At 47.1% G+C, this 11,889-nt stretch overlaps 1 protein-coding gene across 3 annotated transcripts in view; it reads left to right on the top strand.

Moving 5' to 3' along the window:
- Positions 1-3,273: 3,273 nt before the first annotated feature.
- Positions 3,274-11,889, top strand: part of RBCK1 (RANBP2-type and C3HC4-type zinc finger containing 1) — a 39,207-nt gene continuing 30,591 nt past the window's right edge. For 2 of the 3 annotated variants that reach the window (XR_014175124.1, XM_081949725.1), the window contains exons 1-2: positions 3,274-3,476; positions 11,559-11,777. The gene's annotated coding sequence lies outside the window, so the exon portion shown is untranslated. Of the gene's footprint in view, positions 3,477-11,541; positions 11,778-11,889 lie in introns of all 3 variants that reach the window. The other variant, XM_081949726.1, reaches the window with a different exon arrangement.

The following is an 11,889-nucleotide window of genomic DNA, read 5'->3' as shown; positions in this document are numbered from 1 at the left end:
GGTCAGGTGCAGCGGTGCAGAGACAAAGGATGACCTTGGCTTCCTAGAAAGAATCTTGTTATGGCTACATATCATCTAACTCTGTACAATCCCCTCTCCCATTTTCCCACCATAGAAAATGCATAGCAGAATAATAGAAAGTGTGACAGGCCAAAGACCCACAAGAAAAGATGGCTGCAGGCCTGACACACTGATATTACCGTGTTTAGTAATGAAGTCTGCAAGAAAACCACCAAGCTCAGAGGGCACCAAGCACCCTTCAGAAAGAGATCTGGTTGCAGACCCTGCTTTTTCCATCTCCCACGGCTGGATTTCATGGTCCACCATTTCCGGGGAAGGAATGGATGGGAAAGGACATTGAGTGATAGACATTTCTGCAAAGCTTTGTTTTCCCTGGTGCCAAAGAAAAGGTTGTGATGGAAACAGGGACTTGTGCTTTCTGAGGGGGGGTAGGAGGAGGGTAGCCTCAGGGGGAGGAGGCCAAAGGGAGGGGGGTCCTTGGGTTGACTTTCCCTGTTTTTTTCTGACACCCCCCAAAACTGGGATGGCCTTAAATTGCATCCTTAGGATGAATAATTACACTGTGAACAGATTGGGTTGATCAGTGTTTTTCCAACTTTCTGCTTTTAAGATGCGTGGATCAACTCCCAGAATTCCTCAGAGAAACTGGGGAATTCTGAGAGATGAAGTCCACCCATCTTAAAAGTAGCCCAGGTTGAAAAACATTGGCTCCCCAACGTCCTTTCGGTCCTTCTTTTCCTGTTTTTATGATGCAGCCAAGAGGGCCATAGTAGATCATGGTTGGGTTGAAGGGTAGCCATCAGAGGAGGTCTATGTGGATACGTGTGCTGATTTTAACCATGGACCTGTGAAGATGGGTGGAAAGGTGGAAAAAGGAGAGCCTTGTAATCTGAGTCCATAATCCTTGGTTGGGTTTGAAGACCAAGGCAAGATTTGAAGCCACCAAGATCTGGTCCTCCTCCCTGACCTCGTGATCCTCCCCATAAAACAGTTATGGATATTTCCCTCTCTCACGTTTCTTTCTCCGACTCCAGAAACTGGGATGTTGTAGGAAGAGGGCCATAGTAGATCATGGTTGGGTTGAAGAGTAGCCATTAAGAAAGGCACTTCATGAGTTAGTTGAGCAAGATATGGTTGCGTCTGAGTTCCTCCCCTGAAAGACTTGGTTTATCCATTAGTTCCAGGAATGGAGCTGGTTTGGTCATGGGTGCCCAGGCAACCCAATCCAACTCAACCCAACCCAACCCAACCCAACCCAACCCACGGCATGCTAGCTCTACTTGCAAAATGCTAGCTATGCATGCAAGCTCTACCAACTCTTGCACCCCATGATGGAGAATCTTCTCCAGGAGAAGAACTGGGATTTGTGGGGAGCCCCATGGCCATCTAGAGAGGATGCTTCAAGCAGCTCTGTGCTAGAGAGCGTAACTAGAGGAGACAATGGCCTGTCCTCCCCGAGAACCAGCCGAATTTCCAGTGTGCCTGCAAAACTACCTCTCCCAGAATTCCTTGGGAACAGACGTCTTGCTTGATCTTCCAAGCTGCTGTATTGGGAGGGGTGTGTGTGTAAAAGCCAGATTCGCTTAAACAACCGTGCTGCTCACTTCACAGCTGCAATGAGTCCCTGAACGACTGTGAATAGGAAGGTCGTAAAATGAGGCAAAACTCACTTAACAAATGTCTCACTTAGCGACAGATATTTGGGGCTCAATTGTGGTTGTAAGTCGAGGACCACCTGTAAAAAACTGTTGCTTATTAGAGTGGTATTTTTCAACCTTAGCAACTTGTGTGAACTTCAACTCCCAGAACACTGGTAGTCCTCGACTTACAACCACTCCTTTAGTGACGGTTCCAAGTGAAAAAACGGATGTGCCATCGTTCCTCGCACTTACGACTGTCCCAGCATCGCCAGGTCACAGGATTGAAATTCAGGCCATTGGCCAACGTCACGTAATTGCCATTCGCGAACCTGTCGCAAGCGAAGTCAGTGGGGGAACCTGGATTCGCTTAATGACCACATGATTCACTTAACAACCACACAATTCACTTAAAAACCACAGTGATTTGCTTTGCTGTGCCCCTCCCCCCCAGTTATAAAATCGGGTGAGATTCTCTTAACAAACCGCCTTGCTTAGCAATGGAAAAACTCTGTCCCACAATTGTGGTCGTAAGTCGAGGACTATCCGTATGGATGGCAGAAAGGGTTTTAATGGTTGCTACTCACCGACTCCACTAAAGAAAAACAGATTTTATCCGAGGAGAATTCCCAGTGGATCCTCAACAAAGTACAGATTCCCGCACGAAGCTGAATCCTCGTCCCAATAAAACCCCTTTTATTTAATTTTCTGTGAAGTCCTCGCCAGCAAAATCCCGGCCCACAGTCTTTCAAGATAGTTCACAGTTACCGACCTATACATATTGGTCTATAGCAGGGGTCTATAGCAGGGGTCTCTAACCTTGGCTACTTTAAGACTTGTGGACTTCAACTCCCAGAATTCCTCAGCCAGCATGGCTGCTGTGGAATTCTGGGAGTTGTAGTCCACACACATTGCTCTATAGCAGGGGTCTCTAACCTTGGCCACTTTAAGACCTGTAGACTTCAACTCCCAGAATTCCTCAGCCAGCAACCTTGGCTACTTTAAGACTTGTGGACTTCAAGCAAAGCTGGCTGAGGAATTCTGGGAGTTGAAGTCCACAAGTCTTAAAGTGGCCAAGATGCTCTATAGGGTATGTTGTGAAATATGCAAACTGTGATAAAGGGAAAATATACTGTATTTTTTATCAATAGAATTAAGAATTAGCCAGGGTATTACAAAAACCATGTTTCGGGTATTACAAAGCCCATCCTCGGCAGCTTTCAAGACCTCAGGGGGACACCGTGGGAGAAGACCCGGCCTGTGATTCACTTAACAACTGTGGCAAAAATGGGTCGAAACTCACCGAACGACCGCCTTGCTTAGCGACGGAAATTTGGGGCTCCATCGCAGCCCTTAATTGGAGGACTCCCAGCCTCTCTTCCCCGTTGCCTCCTTTCGGACTGAGAAAAAGGCAGTTGCTCCCCCAAAGTGCAGCCCCCCCTCCCCAATAGCAGCGGGAGAGGCTGGAATCTGGATTGGGACGGGGGACCACCAGGTGATCTCGGAGCTGAGATAGAGAAAGAAACATTTAAAAAACGAGCCCGGAAAAGCCGCTTGCCGGCTAATCCGGCTCGGCTCTGCTTCCGGGGATTTGGCCGTGAAGGGGCGTCACTCCGGACTGCTTGCGGGGTCGGTTACGGGAAGGGGGGGGGAGAGAGAGAGGAGACCCGGCCCCGTGACGTCACGGGGATTCCCTCTGCCCGGGCTCGGAGGCGGAAGGCGCGTGCTGAGCGCTGCCGCCGCCGCTGCTCCTCCTCTCCGCCGGTTGGCTTTCGTTTTCCTGGGAGCGGCGGAGCGGTTTCCCTGCCGGGTCTGGAGGTCAGTCTTGCGGGACCCCCCCACCCCACTTTACCCCCCCTCCTTCTTTGCAATCTCCCCCTCCCCGCCCGGGAAAAGGGGCTGGCGTCCCTCCCGTCCCATAGCGGAGCTTGCAAGTTTTGCAGGTCGGGGCGGGAGGCCCAGGCCGCCTGGGGGTGGGTGAGTGGGAGGGAGGGCTAGATCTCTGCTCCCCTCCCCAAGAGTTTTGTCCCCCCCCAGTCACTTCCTCCCCTCCCCAAAGGGGGCCTGGCTGGCCGACCCCGCGGGCTTCCTGCGGTCCCAGGTGTGTGTGTATGTGTGTCTGTGTGTGTTTGGTGTTTGTGTTTGCATGTGTCTCTTTTTGTGTTTGTGTGTGTGTATGTCTGTGTGTGTATGTGTATATGCCTTGCTAGGGGCCTGGCGGTGTTAGTCCCTCTCTGGCATGCACCCTCCTCTCCACCCCACCCCCACGCCCCTAGGCAGACAGGGGGCAAGATCCCCCTGGGGCTTCTTCTCAGCTCTGGCATGCAAGAGAAGGGCTGGAAGGGGAGTGGGGTGGGTGGGTGGGGACTGATGAACTTCAACCTTAAAGGGGAAGGGTCCATCCACCCTCCTCTCCCTTTGCCCAGGGACCTCCAAGTCCACAACGCCCCCCCCCCTTAACCCCACCAGTTGCAAACTCCCTAACTACAGTTTGGATTGTTGCTTTCAAGTGTCTGTTTGTCATGGAACTCCCATCATCTCATTTCCCACCCTCCACCAGGGAAAAGCAGAGGTGGGTCCAGTTTTAAGGGGAGCCTGTTCCTCCTCCACCTTATGGGTGGGATTTTTGCCCGGCTGTAATGGTGGGAGGGGGCTGCAGACAGTTGGAGGGGGGTCCCCAGCCCACCGTGGGGCCCTGTGTGATGGTGGCCAGCCACTGAGCCTCAATTTGGAGGAGAATTTCATCTCTTCAGGACTCTGTAATTCCTGACTTTTTCAAAGTTTCCAGGCACCAAATAGATGCAGGTTTAACTCTCTTGTTGTTGTTAGTTGCGAAGTTGTGTCTGACCCTTCACAACTCACAATTCCTGAGCGTGTTTGGTGTCTCACTTGTGTCCCTTCCACTCACAAATTTCTCCTGTTGCCTAAATAATCCATGTTGCTTTGGCTTTAGTGGCAAAGCATCATTTGTTGTTGTTAGCTGCGAAGTCGTGTCCGACCCATGGACCACATTCCCCCAGGCCTTCCTGTCCTCTCCCAACCTCTGGAGTCCATTGAAGCTCTCGCCGGCTGCTTCGGTGACTCCATTCAGCCCCCTCCTTCTCTACCGTCCCTTCTTATTCTTTTGCCCTCCATCTTTCCCAGCATGAGGCTCTTCTCCAGGGAGTCCTTCTTCCTTCTCATCAGGTGGCCAAAGTACTTGAGTTTCCTCTTCTAAAGAGCAGCCAGGGTGGATCTCCTCTAGGACTGACTGGTTGGATCGCCTTGCACTCCAAGGGACTCGCAGGTGTTTTCTCCAGCACCAGAGTTCAAAGGCCTCCATTCTTTGACGCTCAGCCTTCCTTATGGTTCAACTTTCACCGCCATCCATTGCAACTGGGAAAACCAGAGCCTTTTTTAAAAAAAGTTTATTTATTTATTTTTAATCTCTTACATACGGTTACAGGCATCCATTCACATACGTAGTTACAATTCTTATTTTTATTTATCACTTTTACATATTTGTTTTTCCATATAAAGGTAGTGTGTTATCACTACCCTACCTTTCTTTTCTTTTCTCCCTCCCTCTCTTCTCTACTTCCTTCCTTCCTCTTCTCTTCTCCCTTCCCTTCCTCCCTTGCCTCTCCCCTACTCTCTTCTTCCCCCTCCTACCCTCTCTCCTTCTCTTTCTATCCCTTCCAGCCTTCTTCTCCTTTCCTCTTCCTTCCTTCCCTTCCCTTTCCTCTCTCCTCCTCTCCTCCTTTCCTTTTCTTCTGTTGTGGTTATCTCTTTTCACCTCTCAACTGGTTTATTTTCGGGATGATATCCCCACAAGCCAGGATACAATTTTATACTTACAATTTCCCATTTCCCTTTTCTTCACTATCATACCCTAACTATTTTTTATCTGTGTCTCCATAGCCTTGACCTGTGATGGCAACCAATGCCACCCGTGCCACTTGTGGCCTCTCTTATGGGCATCTGAGTCCTCACCCCACCTTAGCTCCACCGCGCTTGCGCGCACCTCCCGCCGGCCAGCTGATTTTTGGGTCTCTGCCACATGCGGGAGATGTGCACTGGGGGAGGGGGAGCGTTTCTGGTCCCACGAGGCTTCAGAGGGGCCTACTAGGCCCAAAACGGGCTGAGGGGAGTGCGACCCCCCCCCAGTGGCCCGTTTTTGGTCTCAAGAGGCTTCAGGGAGGCCTGCTAGGCCCAAAAGTGGGAGCGGGGAGTGTGCGGTGTTTCCCCCCCTCCCCCGTGGCCTGTTTTTGGTCTTGGGAGGCCTGCTAGGCCCAAAATGGGGCATGGGGGGGTCGTGTGCAAATGCATGGGGGGGAGAAGGAAGTACGGGGGTCACGTGTGCATATGGGTATTTAGATACAATACAATACAATGGCAGAGTTGGAAGGGACCTTGGAGGTCTTCTAGTCCAACCCCCTGCCTAGGCAGGAAATCCTATACCGTTTCAGACAAATGGTTATCCAACATCTTCTCAAAGATTTCCAGTGTTGGGGCATTCACAACTTCTGGAGGCAACTTCTGTTCCACTGATTCATTGTTCTGACTGTCAGGAAGTTTCTCCTCAGTTCTAAGTTGCTTCTCTCTTGATTAATTTCCACCCATTGCTTCTTGTCCTGCCCTCAGGTGCCTTGGAGAATAGTTTGACTCCCTCTTCTTTGTGGCAACCCCTGAGGTATTGGAAGACTTCTATCATGTCTCCCCTAGTCCTTCTTTCTATTAAACTAGACATGCCCAGTTCCTGCAACCGTTCTTCATATGTTTTAATCTCCACTCCCCTAATCCTCTTTGTTGCTCTTCTCTGCACTCTTTCTAGAGTCTCCACATCTTTTTTACATCGTGGCGACCAGAACTGAATGCCGTATTCCAAGTGTGGCCTTATCAAGGCCTTATAAAGTGGCATTAACTCTTCATGTGGTCTTGATTCTCTCCCTCTGTTGATGCAGCCTAGAACTGTGTTGGCTTTTTTGGCAGCTGCTGCCCACGGCTGGCTCCTATTTAAATGGTTGTCCACTAGGATTCCAAGATCCCTTTCACAGTTACTACTGTTGAGCAAGGTATCATCTATAGTACTGTACCTGTGCATTCCGTTTTTGTTGCCTAAATGTAGAACGTTACTCTTACAGGTAGTCCTTGATTTACAAAAGTCCATTTAGCAATGGTTTCAAAGTTACTACGGCACTGAAAAAAATGCCTTAGGGTCATTTCTCACAGACCTTTTCACCATCCCCATGGTCACCTGATTTACATTTGGGTGCTTGGCAACCGGTTCATACTTATGACGGTCGCCATGTCCTGGGTGGGGTGTGTGTCATGTGATCTCCTTTGGCGACCTTCCGAACAGCAAAGTCGAGGGGGAAGCTGGATTCACTTAACAACCGGGCTACTCATTTAAGAACGGCAGTGATTTGCTTAACAAAGGCAGTGAGAAAAGTCGTGAAATGGGGCAAAACTCGCTTAACAAAGGTCTTCCTTAGCAACGTAAGTTCTGGACTGGATTGTGGTCATACATCGAGGACTGCTTGTGTTGCTTTATTAATTAGGTTGATGATTTTTAGTTTTTGCCAGCTGGGTGTTCTTAGTCCGATAAGTGCATTGGAGTAGATTTCTGCTGCTTCAGTCGATACAAAGAGTTTTTTAGGTGGCTGGAGTTTTCCCAACTTTTATTCCATTTTATTCTGTTTTTAATTTCTTTTGGTGACTTTTCAGCAGAGTCCAGAGTGGCTTGTGGGCATATAGACAAACAAAGAAGCAGGCTGCTCTTCCCTGAGCTTGGTGGTTTTCTTGAACACTCCTTCCTTCCTTCCTTCCTTCCTTCCTTCCTTCCTTCCTTCCTTCCTTCCTTCCTTCCTTCCTTCCTTCCTTCCTTCTTTCCTTCTTTCTTTCCTTCCTTCCTTCCTTCTTTCTTTCTTTCCTTCCTTCGTTTCTCTCTCTGTTTCTGTTTCTCTCCAATTGATTGAGTCATCTTTTCATTCACTGCTAATCTAAAAACACAATTCATGGTAGCTCACAACAACAATAAAATTCAGAACTAACCCCCCCCACCCCCCCCACCCCAGCCTTTTGGGTTCTCTGGGGAATAATTCAGCTTGTTTAAGTCATGTTTTTCTTTCTTTCTTTCTGTTTCTGTTTCTATTTCTGTTTCTGTTTCTCTCCAATTGATTGAGTCATCCTTTCATTCACTGCTAATCTAAAAACACAATTCATGGTAGCTCACAACAGCAATAAATTCCAAAACTAACCCCCCCCCCCAGCCTGGGGAATAATTCAGCCTGTTTGGGCCTTTCTTGCCTTCCTTCCTTCCTTCCTTCCTTCCTTCCTTCCTTCCTTCTTTCTTTCTTTCTTTCTTTCTTTCTTTCTCTCTCCTTCTCTCCTTCCTTCCTTCCTTCTTCTTTCTTTCTTTCTTTCTTTCTTTCTTTCTTTCTTTCTTTCTTTCTCCTTCCTTCCTTCCTTCCTTCCTTCCTTCCTTCCTTCCTTCATTTTCTATTCTAGGAATAGAAATATAGGAATAGGAATGGAAGAGAAAAGAAGAGAATAAGGAATAGAATAGAACCATCGGTGTACATATTTCTACATGATAGCTTGCCCCGCCTGTGTTGATGGTGGTGTAATTTTCTCCTTGGTAGTCTCTGGATTAGGGTCTTGCTTTTGGCTTGGTGCTTTAAGGTAAAGCTAAAGGTTCCCCTCGCACATATGTGCTAGTCCTTCCTGACTCTAGGGGGCGGTGCTCATCTCCGTTTCAAAGCCGAAGAGCCAGCTCTGTCCGAAGACGTCTCCGTGGTCCTGTGGCCAGCAGGACTCAACACCAAAGGCGCACGGAACGCTGTTCCCTTCCCACCAAAGGTGGTTCCTATATTTCTACTTACATTTTTTACATGCTTTTGAACTGCTAGGTTGGCAGAAGTAGGAACAAGTCACAGGAGCTCACTCCCTTAGGCCGCACTAGGGATTCGAACCGCTGAACTGCTGACCTTTCTGATCGACAAGCTCAGCCACTTAGCCATTCAGTCACCATGTCCCCCTAGCTTGGTGCTTTGTCTGGTGTTAATCCCTGCTTATCTGAGTTTCTCTTTTGTGCGACCCATGGCAGTTTCTCAGATTGGTTGTTGGCTTGCAGACGTCTCATGGCCCAACTAGGGAATATCATCAGTGCTAGGGAGGGCGAGGTTTGCTCCCTGTTTTTATACATATATATATAATAGCTTGCCCTGCCACTGTTGGTGGGGTGTGGTTTTCTTCTTGGTACTTCCTTGATTGAGGTATTGTTTTCTGCTTGATTGTTGCCCGGTGTAAATCCCTCTTTATCTGGGTTTCTGTGACTAAACAATACGTTCAGGTACTGTAAACACTCCATATGAAAGAGGGGAAGAATATGTGGGAATGAGTAGACTAGAGTACTTATAGCTCGGAATTGAAGTGTAGAGTCCTTGGTGCTCTCTAAACTTGGTTGTTTTCTTGCAGACGTTTTCATGACCCATCTAGGTAACATCATCAATGATAGAAGGGAGGAGGAGGAGGAGGAGGAAGAGGAGGAGGAGGTGGGAGACCTATGGGGTCTTTGGTGCTCTCTGAGTTTGGTTGCTTTCTTGCAGACATTCCATGACCCAACTAGGTAACATCATCAATGCTAGAAGGGAGGAGTAAGGAGGAGGAGGGGGGAGTGAGGAGGACTGTGGAGTCTTTGATGCTCTCTCAACTTGGTATTTTCTTGCAGACATTTCATCAGTGCAGGGAAGTGTGGGTCCCCCCCCCCCTCTTTATATACAATAATGTTTGCACTTGTATTAGTAATGACGTGTGTCTTCTGCTTGGCAGTTTCTTGATGAGACTCTTGTTTTCTGCTTGGTTGTTTGTCTGGTGTCAATCCCTGCTTATCTGGCCGTTGATATGTGTCTTGTGGTCTTTTTGTTTCCTTCTTAGCTTGTTTGCGGGGGTCTATCTCCATGGGCCTTACGAAGTTCAATTTGCGAAGCAAAACTTCTGGTTTTTTTCTCAGTTCCGTAATCTGGGTGTGGTTTTCTTCCGTTGTCACGTTTCCTGGTACAACTCTTGATTCTTTACTAAGTATTTGCAAACAGTGCAAGAAAAGTGCTGGCTGGCTATAAACTCGAAGGGTGTAATTTTTTTTTAAAAAAAAGTTGGATCCTGAAAAATGAACCTGGTGGGAAAAGGAAATTTTGCCTCCATTTGTTTGCACAAGGAGAAGTCACACAAACTCGTACTGAATGTAACTGTACACAAAACTGTACAGAGTTTTGTGTTTTTCAGTTTTAGCTGGAAATTGTACTCTGAATAGCTGTTGGCTTGGAACTTTTGCCTTGCTGTTGATTTTTCTTATATTTATTTATTTAGAGAATTTATAGAGCCTGTATAGTTCTGTAGTTACGACCACAATTGAACCCAAAATCTACGTTGCTAAGAGAAACATTTTCCGAGTGAGTTTGCCCCTCGTTACGACTTTTCTTGCCACCGTTGTTAAGTGAATCATTGCATTTGTTAAATGAGTTTTTAAGTGAATCAGGATTCCCCTGTTGACTTTGCTGCTCAGGGTCGCAAAAGGGGACATGTGACCGTCATAATTATGAGACAGTTGAGTCAAATGTTAGACACCAATGTTACTATATTATTATGTTATTATATTATTAATATGATGGCAAGGAATGATAACAACAGAAATATACAATATGACTACTTAAGTTGTAAGGGGACATGTGACCGTCATAATTATGAGACAGTTGAGTCAAATGTTAGACACCAATGTTACTATATTATTATGTTATTATATTATTAATATGATGGCAAGGAATGATAACAACAGAAATATACAATATGACTACTTAAGTTGTAAAATTGTACCCAGAACACACACTGTTTGATGGAAATTGGATGTTACATAAATAGAACAAATCAAACTTGAAAAAAAAATTATGACTCAGTTGCCAAGAGTTTGAATTTTGATTACATGAAAATGGGGATGCTCAAATGGTCGTAAGGGTGAAAAACGGTCATAAGTCACTTTTACAGAGTCATCGTAACTTTGAACTGTCACTAAATGAACCATTGTAAGTCGAGGACTAGCTGTGTAGGCGGGATTGTGTTCAACAGTGTGAAACACACTTGGGTTGCCGACTTTTCAAAACAAATTTGCTGGCCCAGGTCCTTGACTTATGTTTAGTGCCCATTGAAAGTTACAACGGCAATGAAAAAAAATGACTTATGACCGTTTTTCACGCTTACGACCATTGCTTGCAACCCCATCTTCATGTGATCAAAATTCAGAGTTTGGCAATTGACTCGTATTTACGACGGTCACAGGGTCCCTTTTTGCAATGTTCTGACGAGCGAAGTCCATAAGGAAGTGGTATTCAATACAATACAATAGCAGAGTTGGAAGGGACCTTGGAGGTCTTCTAGTCCAACCCCCTGCCTAGGCAGGAAACCCTATACCGTTTCAGACAGATGGCTATCCAACATCTTCTTAAAGACTTCCAGTGTTGGGGCATTCACAACTTCTGGAGGCAACTTCTGTTCCACTGATTAATTGTTCTAACTGTCAGGAAGTTTCTCCTCAGTTCTAAGTTGCTTCTCTCCTTGATTAGTTTCACTTAACAACCGTATTACCAGTTTAACAAATGCAACGATTCGCTCAACAGCCATGGCAGGAAAGGTCGCAAAACGGGGGGGCGAACTCACTTAACAACTGAAACGGCGAAGCCACCGAAACTTGGAGCTCATGTCACCTTAGGAATGCTGCAGTGGACGTAAGCCGCTTTCACAGAGCCGTTGTAACTTTGGACGGTCGCTAAACGAAACGGTTGTAAGTTGAGGACTGTCTTGTATCGGGGTCAAATAGGCCCAATTTCTCACGGCCTTCTTCTCCCTATAGATTCTTTTCCCCTATAGATTGGACGCCTTGCAACCGAAGATGAGTCACCGCTGGGCCCCAGTTACCAAAAATGACCTTTTCAACTGAAACAACGGAAATCGGAGTCACAAGTCAGAGGAAGTGAAAGCTGTGCGTGCTTTGGGTTTTTCGGCCTCCTGCCCTGAGTTCAAGTCCAGGCACCGTCGTTTAAGGAGGACTCATCGTAAAGGCGTAAGGAGCAGGGAAACCAAACCCAGGTATCCTTGAACTTACAACCGTTCGTTCCGTTGTGACCATTCGGCGTTCTGAAAATAGTGATTTCTGTCCCGTTTTTCACACGACCGTGGCAGTCACGTGGTCAAAGTTCAG

Source organism: Natrix helvetica (genome assembly GCF_964273705.1).
Source record: "Natrix helvetica genome assembly, chromosome: 3".
In the NCBI taxonomy this organism is placed as follows: Eukaryota; Metazoa; Chordata; class Lepidosauria; order Squamata; family Natricidae; genus Natrix; species Natrix helvetica.
Note: the sequence above shows the minus strand (reverse complement) of the source record. Positions and strands in the feature narration are given on the sequence as shown.